A 17,707-nucleotide genomic window follows, 5' to 3' on the forward strand; every position below is an offset into this window, starting at 1 on the left:
TCCTTTAAATCCTTCACCTTTTACTCGGCACAACCCATGCCAAGGCTTGTTCTCTGTCAATGGTGTTTTTATCCTCTAGGTTTGCAAAATGGAAAATGTGCCAGAGGTAAGTTCAACAGAACATCAGGATTCACTTAAGTGCTGTTGCAAAATTCAGCTGAATTCTACCAGCTGAAGCATTGAACAGTGTTTGCTCAAGAGACCTTTCTCCAACAGCAGCAAAATCTTAGGACCTAAACCTGTGCCCACCAAGGATGTTTGTTACCATCACACAGGGAAGCTGGGCTGCACTAACATCCCTGATTTAAGGCTCAGTCAAAAAAAATAGCTTCCAAATCAGTTCCAAGTTATCCATCATCCTGACACCCCTATACAAACACCATGCAAGGAAGTTGGTGGAAATAAAATCTGGATGTGGGTTGAACAACTCCAGAATATGGAGTCCAGAGCAATACAGTATGGCAAACTAGTACAGGGCTGCAGGCAGCAAGCTAAAAGTCTTGCTATTTTCTTTACATCAAATGTAATCACCATCAACTTCTTCCTAGTAGCCTTCTAATGTGCTCAAAACGTCTCCTTCAGTATCCAGAGGGAGCATGAACTTGCTTGGATAGAAGTTCAGATCTATGAAAACAGAAAAAGGCATTAAGCACTCAGACTTGAAGAAAAGGATGCATCCTTCAGAATGTTCTGAGTAGAAGAATCCAAATATTTCAGTATTAGTGCCAAAAGAATCTGAACCAAAATCACACCCATATAAGTATTCAAGCTCACACATTTAGATCTCTGTCCAAAAAACAGAATCAAATATTCTCTATTATTTTTCTGTCTGGCTTTAGAAAGACTTTCTGGAAATGTCAAAGCAATCTATTTTACACTTGAGATAAGAAAAAACAATCAGAAAACACGCAGAACAATGTTTCAGGCCCTATTTGGACTCCTTAACTATAATGGAAACACTATCAAAGGTTTGACCCAAATTTACCACAAAGTAAATCATGGCTGAGGCAGTCACTCAAATAAAGAAACAAGTCAGCTTAATATAATATTCTTGCAATAAGAGAAGCTGATGTGCCATGCAAGAGCCACGTTGCAGGAAACAAACCAACCCTTCTTCCACAGAGTTATATACACTGTTTCTATACCACACAGCCACAATTCATGAATTTGCATTATTTTTTGTGGCAGTGCAAGTCTGGGCACCCCGTTCCTAAAGCTGATGTAGGTATGGATATGAAATATGAGCAGATTTTGCTGAAGTAGTGATCCATTTCTCATGGGACATGTCTCATAGGACACTGCTCAGGATACTCCCCTGAGATATATTAAACCCTGAAGGCAGCAGCACTGCAGCTCCAAGGGGAGGAACATGAAGGTAAATCTGCTTTATGTTGGTATCGTTGTTACCTGCACAAGAATGTCAAACACCAGGAAGACAATGGGTTTGGACTTCATGGACTGAACCCTTCACTGCTGCAGGATGGGATTAAAATGCATAAGCCAACTCCTACACTGATTTTTTGATTCCATATGTCCACCCTCTTGCTCAAACCTGAAGTTTGAACCTTCCTTTTAAGGCAGGAATGGTGCTGGGCTGCCACAAGGATGATGATTGCCACAGATGGCAAATGATTACAGCAGTGATAATGAAAATATTTGTCATTAGCATGGAACAATTTGACACAGAGTCTCAGTATTTAGAAAGCCACATCCTGTCATTTGCATCCTTGGGCTCTTTGGCTGAGATGCAGGATTTGATGGGTGGGGCAGGATCAGTCAAATGCCATATTTACCAGGATGGGGAAATCTACAGTGAGAAACAGGGACCCAGAGCACTACAGAGTAACAGCAGACAGAATAATTTAGAGTCTGAGAAGGGCTCAAAAAACCTTCCTACAAATAATGGACACAGAAACCTTCTTCTGCAAAGAAGTTAAGCTGAAAATAAATATGAGAAGTTCCAGAGTATTGAAGTATTTAAGCTGCCAGTTCCACCTAGAAGTCTCCTGTGAGAGTTAAAGGAAAAATCCCCTGAAGGAAGATACACAAAAGTGTTTGAAAATGTTTAGCTATACCCCAAACTCGCATTAAGCGAAGACAGGCAGCCTTAAGAGTCCAGCTTTCCTGACACAAAAGAGAAAAGCTGCTAAGTGTTTCAAGTGTATCTTGGAACTCATTTAACTTGCAAAGAAAAAAGGTTAATCCTCACAACTTCCTAGTAGGGAACATAATAAAGGAAATAAGTGGTGAATTTAGCAAGCTGGAGTTTCTGTATCCTTCACTCTAGACATCAAACAACTCGACCACGTTGCGTCAAGTAAAAGAAACAGGAAGGGAGAGATCACACAGCTTGAGTTCCTTGGCTCCAGTAAGGCCAAGGCACTGCTGCTGAGGAGGATGGAAATCCTATATTCTTCCTCTGGGGCAGGAAGTACCTGTAAACATCTCAGAAATATTCTGCTTTAGCATACTGTAAACAAGAATACATCATATCCACTGCTCCAGACCATGTAGGGAAAAGAATTGGACAACCTTGGATTCAATCTAGAAGAGTAGAAGGCAGGGGAACTGAGTCATAGCTTAAAAAAACAAGACTAAAAGGAACTTTTGGGACTGGACAGGAACTGAGGTTTTAAGTGGGGCAATTCCTAAGGAAGGAAGGACACCTACTACCTATTCCAATAATATTTTGCATTTATGTAACTGCAGTGGCTGCTGTCCAAGGACCTGTAAATACTAAGGGCTTCCAGTTAACCAGATTTCAAATTCCAGGGAGATTATAAAGCATTATTCTTCATTTTTGCCACATGTCAAAACAGCTACCCAAGAACCAGTTTTACCCTTCCAGGCAACTAAAGACCCCCAGTCAGTATAAAAGGTCTTTTTCAAACAAAAATCAGCTGCTGTGCAGCCGAGTACATCAAGGTGATATTCCCAGACATGCCTTTCCAAATCGTTATTATGTGTATGGACTGTCCATTTGGACATTTTATGACAACATTTCTCATGTGTTTCACATAAAACATATACAGCTACCCTGAAAACCATGTTCAGAAATTTATGTCCCAACTCGATTTATTGAGATCCATTTGTTGCCTCTTTTCTGAAGCAAGATCCTGGAAAGCAGACAGCAACTTAACTCTCTTTTTCAGTCCAGCTACTGTTCTAAGAGTGGATGTCATTTATTATAGAATTAAATCTGAATTTTATTTTGGATAGGCTATTCAATCAAAGGACCTGAGCTGTCTTGGTGTTGGCCACCATTTGTGTAAGAGAGAGTCAATGAATCTAAAGCCTGGCACTGACTACAACAAAGTGGATAACAGGAGAAGGGGAGTAATTCAGGGCAAACTTCCAAAAGTCTAGTCCTCTGGCAGAACTTTGTACCCTTAAAGCAGAACTTTCAGTGTAATACCTGTGCCCAGAATGGCTTTGGGAAACTCATTTAATCTTCTTCAATTTCCACTTGTGTGAGACAAGAATTATTCCTGGTCTGAGGAGGAGGATGTGATTTAATGATTGATTGAACAACCCTCTTGTGATTGTCCAGTGGCATCTCAGTCTCTGTACCCTTATTTGTTCTAAAGCAGACACCCATATGTGCACATTACTGCTCTTTGTGCACTTGCTAGAAAGAACTGCCCACATCATAACATGTTTCTAACTTGTAAAGGCTGGAATAAAAACTGAAGTTATTTCCAGTTCTACAGAGCAGCATGCCAAGTATAAAGCACAAAGATCTTGACAACACAGAATAATGAGGGCTGGGTTGTATGGATTACAGGAAGGCAGGAAGAGGAGTTTGGTGGCAGCGATATTTTGGGGGTGATCCAGCTAACTGTGAGACAAGATTGATTGATGCATTCCCATGAGGATCTAGAGGCAGAGCAGTACAAAGTAGTGATCACAGAAGCCTGGAGCATAAAGGTCACAGCAAAACCTCAAGGTATCATTTGAACCAAGATAATTATTTTTTCCTAATCTATTAATGCATAATGGAACTGACAATTAATATAAATATTCAAATAACAATGTCCATCTCTCTGGAAACCCCTCTGTCCAAAGAGATATCAATGTTCAGCAACAATTTTTAGGTCAGGCTTCAGCAGAATAACAGTGTTTTGTAAAAACAGTGATGTTCTGGAGTAAAAGAGAGAGGAAAGAACAATGTTGATGCCAGCAGACCAAGAGAGACATTTCCTTTATTGAATGGCATTCTGTGGAAGGAGGAAAGACAGTGCTATTATTACTCTAATAATTAAATATCCCTGTGCTTCTGTATAAAAGCATGAATCTCTGTAATGCATCCCCCCCAAAAAAGTGCCTGAAAATCATTAATGGAAATCCTCAGGAAACCTAAAGCCAGAGTAATACACTTGAAATGCTATACCAGAAAGCCACATGAAGCCTCCAAAAATGTCACCTGTAGGTAGCACTGATTCTGGGTGTCCATGGGGAAAAGTCAAGCAAAATCCTGATCTAACTGCACTGAATTCAAGAGCAGATTCTGGCAATCTAGCCTATTTCAACTCCTGCTCCCATTGCATAAAACCCACGACACCAAGTGTACTGATGGGACAATGAACTGCAGTCCTTAGGAAAAATACCAACAACCAAGCCTACATTTAATCAAAGACACATGACATGTTAATGGATAGCTGCAGATTAATTGAAACCATTGCTGCAACAAACTAGAAGCTTAGAAGGCAATATCATACAAATGTTTTAGAGCTACTTGTGCTGATTAGGCATCAAAGATCTTAAGCAATGTTGCACTTATTGAATATTCTGTTCTTTGGATAAATTGTTTGATGGGCACTTTAGAAAAGTTAGATGAGCTCAGCAGACAGAAAATTGGCATGGAGACCATGCTAATATAGATCTGCCACTGTTTGGAATATAAAGAAATAAAACCTCTGTTTGTAATCTGCTGTATAAGAACAAAGCAAAAAAGAAAAAAATGTATAAATAAGAAAACAGTTTAAAAACACCAATTTTTTTCATGTTATTATATGTCTCTGATGTAGCAAGTCTGCATCAAATGACCTATAAAATTAAATGTGGGGGAGAATCCTTCCCAAAGAATTAGCTGCACAAGAAGATGAAGCCTAATATGAGGAGGAAAGAAAAACAAACAACTTTCAAAGTTGAGTATTTTATTACATATTTAGCTGGCTATATATTAAAATAATCATATGAAAGAAGAATAGTGTTCCTGTTTACAGTCATATGTTCCTTATAACTCAGCTATGTTCAGACAAATCCTCTGCCATGTCTGTTATGTCAGACAAATCATCACAGATCTGTGCCTGCCCAATGGATGTGCATCAACGTGGTCCCTCAAAGTTCCCTGCCAAATCTCTGGGTGCCTATACCCAGACATACAGGGAAGCATTTTAAGAGCTCTCTTTTCACATCCCTGTGGCTGATGTGGATGATCAGGGAAGCAGCAGTGTGGGCCATGTTTTCCCTTGCAGAGAGCATCCTGCACCCCTGTCTTGGTGTTGTGTTTGATGAGCACTCACCCACACGGATTGAGGAGAAAGCTGCCATCTAACTCTAAAATATTCAACATCAGATCTACCAAAAAACCAATTTCACCAAAAGGACTGAGAAAAACCCTTGAGAATCCCATTTGAAGTCCATAAATTCCATTATACTCTGTAAAGGAGATGCAATCTTTCAGGAAACACTGGATTTGTCATAGAAATGCTAGATTTTCATCAGAAATTATTCTGAATGTATTTTAGGCAAAGTTGTCAGAAAGAAGCACAGGACCTTCTTGGATACCATTTTATGGGTAAATCATTCCTCTCCTGTCATGGTAAGTGTTAATAAAACCCTGACTTAGTTGAAAAAGCCTGAAACAGAAGATTGAGGGAGATGTTCAGGCCTTCTCCATCACTGAGGAAAAAGGGATGAAAGATCAAATAAAGGGTGGGAGAGGGATTTGTTTCCTGCCAATGTATTTTTGCAGCTCCATCAAGCTGGTATGCCCATATAGCTGCTCTTTAAATTAAAACTTGCCACCCAGCCCAAACTCTCTGGGGGTTAGCAGCATTTGCAATTGTTACTAAGCTGCTTAGAAAACTAAACTTTCATGTGTCAGAAAATTGGTGTTTTTAAATGATATTTTTATTTGCTCTTTTGCTGTGCACTGCAGAGAGAGACTGATTGGCTCCCAAATAAACCATTAATCTTTTGTTTGAAAGTGTTTGCTACTATTATGTTTCTCTTTTTTGCTTCAAGTGTTTTCCCTCCAAACTTTTACAGGCTTTGGCACTTCTCACCTGAAAATGCATTTGCTTGCTGCAAACTGAAGAAACAGTCATGGGTTTTGACTTTCCAATTAAAATTGTCCTTTAATTTGCTGTTTTACCTTCTAATGCAGGTATTGAATTATTTCCTGATCAGCTCAGCAATAATGCAGTGGTCTTTTAAAGCTGTACACTACAACTGGAAACCATGCTTACAAAAGTCAAACAGTTCAAAGCCAAGCTACACTCAAGAAACTTGTGCTGCAGTCTGGAAGTAGCACCATACACTTATAAACTAGATCTATCCATGAAATTGCACACTCTGGATAGAAATGTTGGTGTTAAAGTCCAAAAAATGTCTTTTCAGGGACACGTGCCTGTGCCAGGCACAAGTAGTTCAGCTGCATCACTCACCTGGTGCCTCTGAAAGAGCAATTAAAGATCCATATCCATATCCATACAGAAACAGGACATTGCCAGAGGGTGCAGAGCATTTCTTACTGTAAGTAAATCCATTGAAACCATTGGGATTGGTCAAGTGAATAATGACTATAGGGACTGCAATCCACAGGACTGCCAGGAGGCAATTGCAAAAACTGAACAGAAGGTTCCAGCCTTCTCTGGCAAAAAACTGCACCTCCTCACTTGATGGTCAATCCTGAAGGCTTCATAAAATGAGTTAATCACTACTAAGAAAACACATCAAGAGGAAAATTAATATTGACTGACTCACTTTAGACTCATGGAATGTTTTGGGTCCGAAGGGGCCTTAAAGCTCATCTCGTATCTCACCTGCCATGGGCAGGGACACCTCCCACTAGACCATGTTGCTCAATGCCCCATCCAACCTGGCCTTGAACACTTCCAGGGATAAACTCCATATTAAAATCCCATATTGGTTCATACTAATTGAAATGGATTTGTTGTAGAAATGTTATGGACGGCACCAGCTTCACACCATTACAGGCAAAGCATGTCTCCTGCATGTTTTTTATTCCAAAGCCCTTTACAGTGACCTAAGATGTTGGATCTATAGCTCATTTTTTTCCCCCTGTGTTAAGTCCAAGAAGACATTGATATTCCTATGTATTCATTTGTTCCCATGGGATACTGATATCTGATCTCTTTGAGTATTCCAATTTGCAGTCCAAAACCACAAAAATAGTTTGGCAGCTAAAATTAATGACTGTTTCTGATTTGGCAAGGTACTTTAACACACGCTCACCTTCAAGTGCATGAGTCCCCCATTAATGCAATCATTATTCATTTCATGAAATGAAGCAACAGTTCACCTGGCACTTACGTGCTTTTCTGTAATATTTTGAAACACACATTCAGTAAATAAGTAATTAGACTTTTTTTTTAAGTTGTGCAAAGATGGCCTGAAGCATTGCCTGTCCACTCTGTGCAGTCATTTTCACAAATCCTTAAATTTATACTAGTGTGAAGTGATACACACAGCTCTGTTAAATCTAAAGACATATTGCCCGTTTTCATACAACCTGCAAGACTATAACAGTTAAAAATTCCTGCAGAAAACTAATCAGACACAGTTTAATTTAAATCTCAGAGTCCACTAGGGCATCTTCAGTCTTGATACCATTTTGAAGTGAAGGAGGTCACACAAATCTTCCTGTAAGGTACTTAGGGCATTCCCTCATTACCCCCATAAAATGGGTGTCACAGTTTACAGTGTTGTAACCAAAGCTGGTAAACACGAGTTCTATGCCATGAAGATGTAATGGACCTGCATGCAAATCAAAGTGCTGTCCTTTCATGCCATTTATTTTCTCACCAAGGAAAAAAGCTACTGGGGAAGTAATGATTGTGAGGGGGTGCACAAAAATCCAGCAAAGTGTGATGAAGTGCTTGTTTTCATTTGGAAGACAAATTTTGAGCAAAAGAGAATGGGTTATGTCAGTGTATGCTCTGTATGTGTGGTATTCAAATCATGCAGAAATCTGCCTTGCACGAAGGCTAACGTCTCTGAAATCCTTCACTGCAGTATCCATATGCATCTCTAGGAAATTCTGTAGTCAGTCCAAATCCCAAATGTTAAGACGGAAAAATTTCTAAGAAGTCAAAAGACCAGGGGGAAATCTCACATTTAATTTACACACTACACACTGTTTGGTAAATAGCAGCTATTGTTTAGAGTAGAATGCAGTCACCATTCATTATATTTTGACTCTACATTCTTCATTGGGAATTCAGGAAGTGGTTCAGACTAAAATATTCCCTTATGTTATTTGACCTGTAAAAACTTGGAGACAGGCCAGATTCTGCAGTCCTTAAACAGACAACACTCCCATTGACTGTGGGATTGGACCTTAAAGTTGACTGGGCTGTAGCCCTGTGCAGCTCAGCTCAGTGCAGTCACTTGGGGCATGGGGTGGTGGCCGTGGCACACTGAAAACGAGACCATTGGATTTGGCTGGAGCTGTTATCCATCTGACAAGAGAAACAGTGGGAATTCCCTTCCATGGCTTGTACAATGCCTTACAAACAGAATTAAACTTCAAAAAGAACTAAACAGAACTGAACACCTCATGGAATAATTATTTCAATTATTGTTCATTCTTGCTGCTTCTTCTGATAGAAAGGCATTATTGAGCTGAAGGTAATCCGTAGCTTTTCGATGGATTCCTTAACAGAGCACACTTGGAACAAAATTCTCAGAGTTGGGTTTACTCCTCTTTATTTAAAGCAGAAGTAGGTATCCAAACACCCTGGGAGTCTGGGTTTCAGCACCTTGTATTTTGGAGCATAAATGCATTTGAAAATCAAGGTAAAGTCCCAGAATTGAGACAATTCTGCTTATAGATTCACTTGGCCATCAAGATTCCATTTCAAATTCTTGCTAAATTTAGGATCACAGAATGGTTGGCTGGAAGGAACCTTAAGGATCATCTGGTTCCAATCTCTCTGCTGTGGGCAGGAACACCTTCCCCTAGACTAAGCAATGGTTGCTCTCTGCCTGACCCAGCCTGCCCTCAAGCACTTCCAGGAATGGGGCAGCTACAGATTATCTGGACAACCTGTGCCAGTGTTTCATTCCCCCCAGAGTCAAACTTTTCTTCCTAACATCTACTCTAAACCTACTCTCAGGCTGTCCCATGTCCCAGGGATTCCCTCTTGTCCTGTCACTCCAGGGCCTCAATGAAGAGTCCTTCTCCAGCTTTCCTTATAGGACCCCTTCAGATACTGGCAGGCCACTATGAGCTCTCCACACAACCTTCTCTTCTCCAAAGAAGGGAGCTAAGTTTAAATCTCATCACAAGTCTTGAGGGAGGTGGGCAGAAGCATTTCCCTGGGATCGTACTCCAGCTGTCATCACCCTATAGCTTATCCCATTCTGAAAACACTTGGTCACACAGAAAGGGTTAAAACCAAGTAGGATCATGCCATAACCTGCAAGGGAGCAATTCCTGTTGGCCACTCCTTCACACTCATCTCTGTTACTCCTACTAATGTTCTTGGCTAAGAGTGATGTAGAACTCCTCAGAAGACTACAAGACAGCCAAAATGATTCTTTCACTAGGCATCCTGATCCTTCAGGCTTTTCCTCCTGAACATCCCAGCTCACATCAAAACACAGTTCATTAATGCTACCTTGGAAAATACATCCTCAGCAGCGACCTGCACAGCATGCAATGTGTATCCTATGGACAGAATTAAAGCTCATTCTGTGTATGCAAGAGGGAAGATAATTTGTCATTATGGATTTCATTGTTAGGGAAGGGACGGTTGTTCCTACAACACTCTGGAAAACACCCCTTTGAAGGTATGAACAAACAATTGAGTGTTTTGTTCAAATCAGTGCCTGATATTTTTAGGCTGCTGCACTTGATGTTTAGCATTTATCTTTAGAATTTAATCTATCAGATAGGAAATGCTTAGTTTGGCAGAGGCAGGAGGATTACTCAGTGTTAGCTCACTGGTTACATTTCCACAGGCTTTAAGACATTCTTCCTTTTTAGACTTCATATTTTTTTGATAGCAAGTTAATGCATAAAGATTGCTTCAACATTCTTCTACACAATGGAACCAGGTGAGTCTTTGTGTAGCTTTTTTCCCTTGGCAACTGCTCTCACTTGTGTCAGGAACACTCTTTGTTCCATGAGGATGTTTGCCCTATACCACCCTGTGACTCAGAGCACATTCTCTCCTGGAAATTAAAAGGAAAATGGAGTTCTCTTCCATGGTACCAGCAACAAGTTTTGCAAGAGGCAGATTTTATTTCCCCTTCCACACCCTTTTTTGGTTTTTTTTTTATACTGAGATTTGAATGATCTTGTGGAATTCTGTAAATATTTTATTACATATTTTATAGGTGGAGCATTTTATATCTTGCAGTCTTTTTGGAAGTGCAGCCATTGAGTTCAGTTTCTCCTGCCCCATGGTTGAGCTGTAACTGCTTCCATCTGTCTAAACCTATGTGCAGTTCACTAATTGTTGACCCCTTAGGTAGGACTTGCTGTTTCTATAGCTTTATTGTTAATCATTAGATTCAGGAAAAATAAACCTCTTTTGACATTACCAATAAGGGGTTCCAAGAATGAAGAGAAAAATTCCTCTTGCTTTAATTGCTCTTAGAATTTTTAAAACACATTCCTTCAGCAATTTAGGAGAAAATGCTTATGGGGAGGACTGGTTCACAGAAATACAATTCACAGGAAAATTGGATTAAACTACCACTACTGCAAACAATTCTATGAAAGATTAAATTTTCTGCAAAGTATTGTTGAAAAATTTGTCTGCAAACACTCTTTGCCAGCAAGTTTCATTCACATTTATCTGCATAGATTTCTCCCAGTCATATATTGAGAGAATAAGCCATATCCTTTCAGTAATAAACTGTGCTTTGGATCATCCTCCAATGACACCTTTCCAGATTTTTTGAAAAATCATGTAAAACCTCTCTCTCTCTGGTTAAAGTCTCATAGGGTAAAGACAAGAAATTTGGTGTAAGTGGCTTATAGACTATGTCACAACTATGAAGAGCTTTTCAGAGTTTATAAAACAAAGAATATTTTCTTTTAAAAAATTGTAGAGTACACGCGACTTGCTCTTTTTCAAGATGTTTTTATAATCTACCACTGTTGCTGCATTGCTAGATGTGGTATTTCTTTTTTCCTCACAAGATAAATAGCACACAATTCTATCTCGTTTTTCACATTCATCACACACTACATCAAAATACATCTGTGCTCCAGAAAATCTTATGGACAACTAAGGATAAATATTTTCTTTTTAAAAATTAATTTTTCAAAATGTTTATTTTGATAATTACCACTTTTCATCTCATTATTTAAGCCAAGAATTGTGATGAAAAGAATGTTTTTCAGTGACTTAAATTAAAAATACTTGTTCTTTTATTTTTTAGCCTGAGCGATAATTCATATTTTGAAAACAAATTTGCAAAGCAAATAATCTAAGAAAACAAAACTTACCATATGGAGGGATTTGGGGGTTTGAGAATGTGGGGTATGTCATTTGCTTTGTTTCTTTTTCAGATTTTAGTTTTTTAAAAACTGAAATGGAATTTTTAAGCCAGTAAAAAGAAATGATACTCACTCATTATCAGAATGTGCAAGAGTCCTAACCAAGGACTAAGATAATCACTGCTCGCTGCCTGATTTTCTTCCAGGAAAAGTCATTAATTCCAATTATGAAATAAGGCTGTAAAACAAAAAAAAAAACCAACTTATTTATGTCTATTTGCAGAAAGCTGAAACATCCATCACCCCTCAGTTACAGTCTGGCTCGTCCCTGGAAGTGTTCCAGGCCAGGCTGGATGGGGCTCTGAGCAACCTGCTCCAGTGGGAGGTGTCCCTGCTCATGGCAGGGGAGTTGGAACTGGATGATCCTTAAGATCCCCTCCAATCCAAGCCATTTTGTGTTTTCATTATTTTCACCATGAATAAAAAAGATGAAATATGGAAAGAGCAAACATGGTGCAGATGTGTCCCACCAGCGTGTCTCTTTTCCTTGCAAATGGAACAGAGGTCAAATGGTAGAAACCAAACACCAGACACAAGGTGTAGAACAGACCTCAAAGGGGGGAAAAAATAAAAAAAACCTTCAAAATAGCAGGAAAGGATGAACTTGAAAATGAAAGATGTGACAAGTTTCCCCATTCTTTCCTCAGGGTGACAGATACACAATGTCACAGCGAGAGGGGAGCTGGACTCCAGGGCAGAACCCAAGTGAAGCAAGAGTTGGGTTCTGCCACGTGCAGTGGGGGTTATTTTGCCATATGTAATGTGGGTTAAACTAATCCAGAGAAGGACCTGAAGAGTATTGCTGAGTTTAGGAACTTGTCTAGGAGGACTGAATTTGAAGAAAACCTCTGCAGACAAGATATAGTTGGTTTCACCTCAGCTGGCATTTTTCTCCCTCTCATCAGGTTTATGCTTTACATAGCAGCTGCATAGAAACCTGAAAATACATTAATATATTCTTGCATAGAAATCTATGCAAGAATATATTAATTTTATCTTTATTAAGAAATGTCTAGGTGTGATCTGACACTCACAGAATGAATTGATAGCAAAATTCACCCTGATCTGTGTTTTCAGTTCCCAGCTATCCCTCTGCACATGATCAAATCAGAAGTATTCAACTACTGTATATGAGATTATGGTGTGAATAAGAGAATCAGCCTGGCTTTGACATGTAGGCAGAATATTATATATTATGTGTGCACTCACAGACATCCTCAGAGCTCAAAATAACAGATAAAAACCTCGTTACTTCTAAAAAAATCCGTCACTCCTCTGTTCTGTAATTTCACCTAAGATTCTCATTACAATTGTAAATTGCTTATTTCTAAGAACCAGAGAAAGATTCAGTAGAACTCCAAGTAGGTGTTTGTTGTCCAGCTCTTGGAGCTAATTTTAAATTTTCCATCTCTTCTGAGAACCTTTCTTTCACTTAAAATGTATCACCAGACTCATTAGAGACCTGGGAACAGAATTAAAAGGCAGTGACAGGTACAGCCGAGTATGTAACTGAAAATTAATTTCTTCATGTGAATTACAATCATTATGTTTGCAAATGGATTCATTTTCAATGGAAAAAAAATCTGTTCTCATGAGAGAAAAATTCTGCTTCTGTGAGATAATTACAGTTTTGGCCTTTCTCTTTTATGGAATTCCCTTTAAGGGCTGCTGATTATACCATGAAGAGCAGCAGCTGGTGAGTATCTTATTTGATTAACAATTCAAGCAAAATTTACATAAAAACTTAGCACACAGGATTACAATTTCCAGAAGATGGATGGAGCCCTGCCTGCTGTGTCTGCAGTATGACTGATTTCAGCCAAAGTCCTTCCTCTGATATCTATTGTATAGGGCCAACATTCCCAAACTGATTTAATGGGTACTACTCCTCAATTCTAACTGTCTGCAAAAAAAGTAATTAGAGAATCATTTGCATATTTGAATTGCCTTAGTGTTTTTGTTTGGTGTTTTTTAGAGATATGTGGTGTTATACTCCCTGTGCTTGCTACAAAAATTTATCAATGATGTTTGCAAGAGGATAGGGAAGCAAAATGCTATGCCAAGATGACAATAAATATGGGGGTTTAATATTTTATGTGTGGCCTTTCAGCACAAAGCAGCCAGCTTGTAAATAAGACATTTTTTGTTGCAAGGTGCATGAAAAGTTTTCAGTGTTTTCATTACAGCAGTCTGATTTACACTTTAAAGAAGAGATGTTTGAAGCCACCTATATACAAATGTAAAGAAATGAAAAAAGAGAGAAATGTCAAAACCTTCAGTTTTCACTTGCAAGTGAAATCAATGATTGGTTCCAGCTTTAAACCTGAGTAAGGCAAATAAACCCCCTCAGTTTTGCTCTGCTTTCCCACTCAGCTCATCCTGCTGAAAAATTGTGTGGTCCTCTTTCCCCTACAGCAGTGTCTTACCCAGAGGAAGGTGAAAAATGCCATCTTGGCTGTTCCCACAGGCAGATCACATGAATTCAATTCAAATCACTGCAGCTTTACAATCAAGCATTCCAGGTGCCTTGTCAGGGACAAATTGTGCCCCATTCTTATCTGAAACATCATCTTCAACATATTTATAGCCTTTCTTTTTTTCCTTTTTACTGCACTTCATAGATTTCTGTGATGCTTCCTATGTTCTGTCCTTGGGTTTATCACAGACCCTGGCAACCTCATCAGCTCTGTCTTCCCTCTATACTTGCCACTGGGACTCAGTTTGCCAGGGCCTGTTGAACACAAAGAGTCCCTTCAAAAGGTTTTGTGTGAGGGCTGTTGTCACTGCACCACCAGCTCGAGGCTTGATCTTATCCCTCTGAATTGTACTGACAGCAGGATTGGGCCCCAGATGAGATAGTGTCTCTGACTCGAGTCAGACTGTACTGTTAAAATTCCCACTACTAAAATGCAGCCTTTCTATTTCTTTGTACACAGTCCTCAGGACTTCTCAATACCAGCAGGCAAGAAAATTCCAATGATGCCAGAGGGATCTTTACTTGTCTGAAGCAGAAGGGAATCCATGGGAATTCTCAGAAGCTTTTTTATCTCTTGCTCCCTGCAATTATTTTCTATGTTAGAAGAATAATTGAGGAGGAAAAAAGCAGATGACATCAGCCACTGAGTAGAAAAATATCAAGAAGAAATGACACAGACTGTGGAACAGAGCGATACTTCACTGCAGCAGGCACTAGCCTGGGATCAGAGAACAGCACTTGCTTCCAAGGTTGGACACAGATTTCCCATACATCATATCTGTCTTGTAATTTTTCATTACCCCATAGGAAATCCCCAGGATAAAACTCAAGGCTCACTCAGAGGTGTTCACAGAGGACAGCAGCGAAGGCTCTATAAATACCTACAGAATTACAAAGCAAAAACCACATGAGAGAGAGATGCAGGAAAACATAAGCAGTTGGGAATAATTACTCTTTAGAAATAAAAGAAAGGACAGATTGCTTTGCCTGGAGATGTAGGGCCCACCTGCATTCTCCTTGAAAAGCCACTGCTGTAGGAGAGTGCACTTCAACTATCAGGCTGTCAAAACCTCAATTTTCCTGTATTCTGGAGGGATGCATTAAAAACAAACATAACCCTCTTTTAAGTGCATTAGGAAAATGGGTCAAGTGGGACCATGTGCACCTACAGTGGGGATTTGCCCACTCTCAGTTAAAGCCACCTGACAGCCTTAATTTAAGCAGAAAACCAAAAAGTAAATTGTTTTCTTCTTTCCTCCCCCTCTGCCCTCCAAAATCCAGATAAAACCAACTACTTCCTATCAGCAGCAGCTGATTTGGAAACCTGGAATGGCAAACTGCAGCCAAGGTGTTCATGGCCAAGGTCCTACTGGCAGGGGTCCAAGGACACACCAGACCCTTCTCCCAGGCCCTTTTCCATCAGCACTGTGAATTCATCACCACCAGACTCCAGGTCTGATTCCAGGGAAATTTTGGTTTTTCTCTGGCTGACTGGGGTTGGATTCTGCCTTTGGATTAGACAGAGCAATTCCTTAATGTGCAGGCACCACACTGGGATGATCTGCTGCAGCTCAGTATTGTAGGCAATGATGAAAAATTCAGAGTTTTGGTACACAAACAACCCAAGAAAGAAGGGGCAAGTCCTGGTTTGTGACCTAGAGTTTTCTACTTTTAGTTTATAGATGTTCTTTCTTTGTTTCTTACATGAGACTAAGAAAGCTGGGCCCCCAAGAGTGCATTTTACACTACTTCCTTCAGCTCATAGCAACTTCCCATAAAATATTTTTGATTTAATAAACCATCTTGCTCTATACATTAAAATTCCTCCACCTACAGTAAACGAGACTGTGACAATTAACCAAAACCACAGAGGCCCTAATAAACCATAATAGAAAGGATTTAGAATTTCTTATTTCAACAATTTAGAAAAGCCAACGATACCTTTTCTAGTGGGCACCCTATGAGAAACTTTAAAAAGGCCACAAAATGCCCTTTAATTGGATATTAAATTTGATTATTCAAAAATTCCCAACACAGAAAAAAAGAGGAACAGAGCATGGAATATGCACATAAAGTCTTTAGATAAGCAAATGCCAACACAATGGAATTTCTGTCTGGATCCAAAACAAGGATCAAAATGAGAGAGCAGCACCCAGCAACTCTGATGGGGACCATTGGAAAGACTACCAAAATGTTTTATTAAGGTTAACTAATAGAAATGTATAAGTTGTTAATTAATTTATAAAATGTTAAAAATTAAAAAATTAATTTATAAAATGTTAACTAATAGAAAAACCTGGGAAATTATTGCTACCAGTACCTTGGACACTGAGCCTTCAGCCCATGGAGACACAGAGCTCTGGCTGTGCCAGGTATGAGCTGAAAGAGAAGCCTTCCAGAAATGTTCCTGCTAAGACACTGAGAAAAATGAACACAGGGATGTGCATCCACAGACCATTTAGTTAACATAACCTTCATATTTATTTTCAAGACAACTGCTCTGCAAGGACAAGATTTAGTTCTTTGAATTCTATGCATTATTAGGAAGTCATAATTTTAAAATTCCAGAGATAAAAGGTAAGATTTTGCTGAGGAGGAGGGAAAGGTAGATATGAACACCATGGCTCCAAAATTCCCAGGCATAAATCGTGTAATTTAAATCTCCTAAATCTGTGAGTGAAGCCATGCTATGTTTACAGCTGTTGTTCAGAGTGGAGAAACCATTTGGCCTGGGTTTGAACAGCATCTTGTATCTTTAGTCTTGCCTAAAATTTATTATTCATGGGCCATGGTTCTTTCCTTTAAGAGCACTTGGCTAGAGAGCTCTGCATTTCATGCATCAATCTCACCCAGATTAGCAAAGAAAACACTTAGCATTAAAACAGTGCCAATCTGTTTGCATACAGAATGATGAAAAAGAAACTCTCCAAATGAATAAATGCATCTGTCAGTTAGGCTGCTTGGGTTAATGTGGTATTCCTTCATCCTCCTTGCTTAAAAAATCAGAAAATGTTATATGATTCATGAAGAAAACCTGGAGGGAAACTGCAACACATCCTACGACTTTGTGTTTTCTTCCCCACCCTTTTTGGGCTGTAGAGAACAGCTGCTCATTGTCTAAAATAGCAACTCCCTTTTCAGTCTTTTTCACGTCAAAAGGAAGGCATCTTATCCGTCCAGTTTTCTGAGCCTAGGGAGGTGTAAACACTCATTTCCTAGTGGGAACCTTCACACATTTCAGCTCTGTGAACCCTGGCACCCAAAGGCCAGAACAAAACCTTCACACGATTTTCTCTCTCACCTCCTTTATCAAATTTCATCCTGCCTGCAACTCACCTTTCCCTTTCAGCTTACCAGCCTCCTCTTGCTTCTCTCAGCCACTGAGCCAGAGCTGCTGTTGCAAAGGGTGGAGATGGCTTTTGTTTTGTGGTACCTTATCAGTGGGCTGATACCCATGTCTCACAAAAACG

General features: G+C 39.5%; 1 protein-coding gene across 1 annotated transcript in view; it reads right to left on the reverse strand.

Annotated features, from left to right (window-relative positions):
• Nucleotides 1-17,707, reverse strand: part of LOC111926676 (uncharacterized) — a 253,168-nt gene that overhangs the window by 158,449 nt on the left and 77,012 nt on the right. The window contains exon 9 of the mRNA XM_086873383.1: nucleotides 11,835-11,939. The gene's annotated coding sequence lies outside the window, so the exon portion shown is untranslated. The remainder of the gene's footprint in view (nucleotides 1-11,834; nucleotides 11,940-17,707) is intronic.

The sequence above is a fragment of the Cyanistes caeruleus genome, chromosome 2 (genome assembly GCF_971803275.1).
Source record: "Cyanistes caeruleus chromosome 2, bCyaCae1.hap1.1, whole genome shotgun sequence".
In the NCBI taxonomy this organism is placed as follows: Eukaryota; Metazoa; Chordata; class Aves; order Passeriformes; family Paridae; genus Cyanistes; species Cyanistes caeruleus.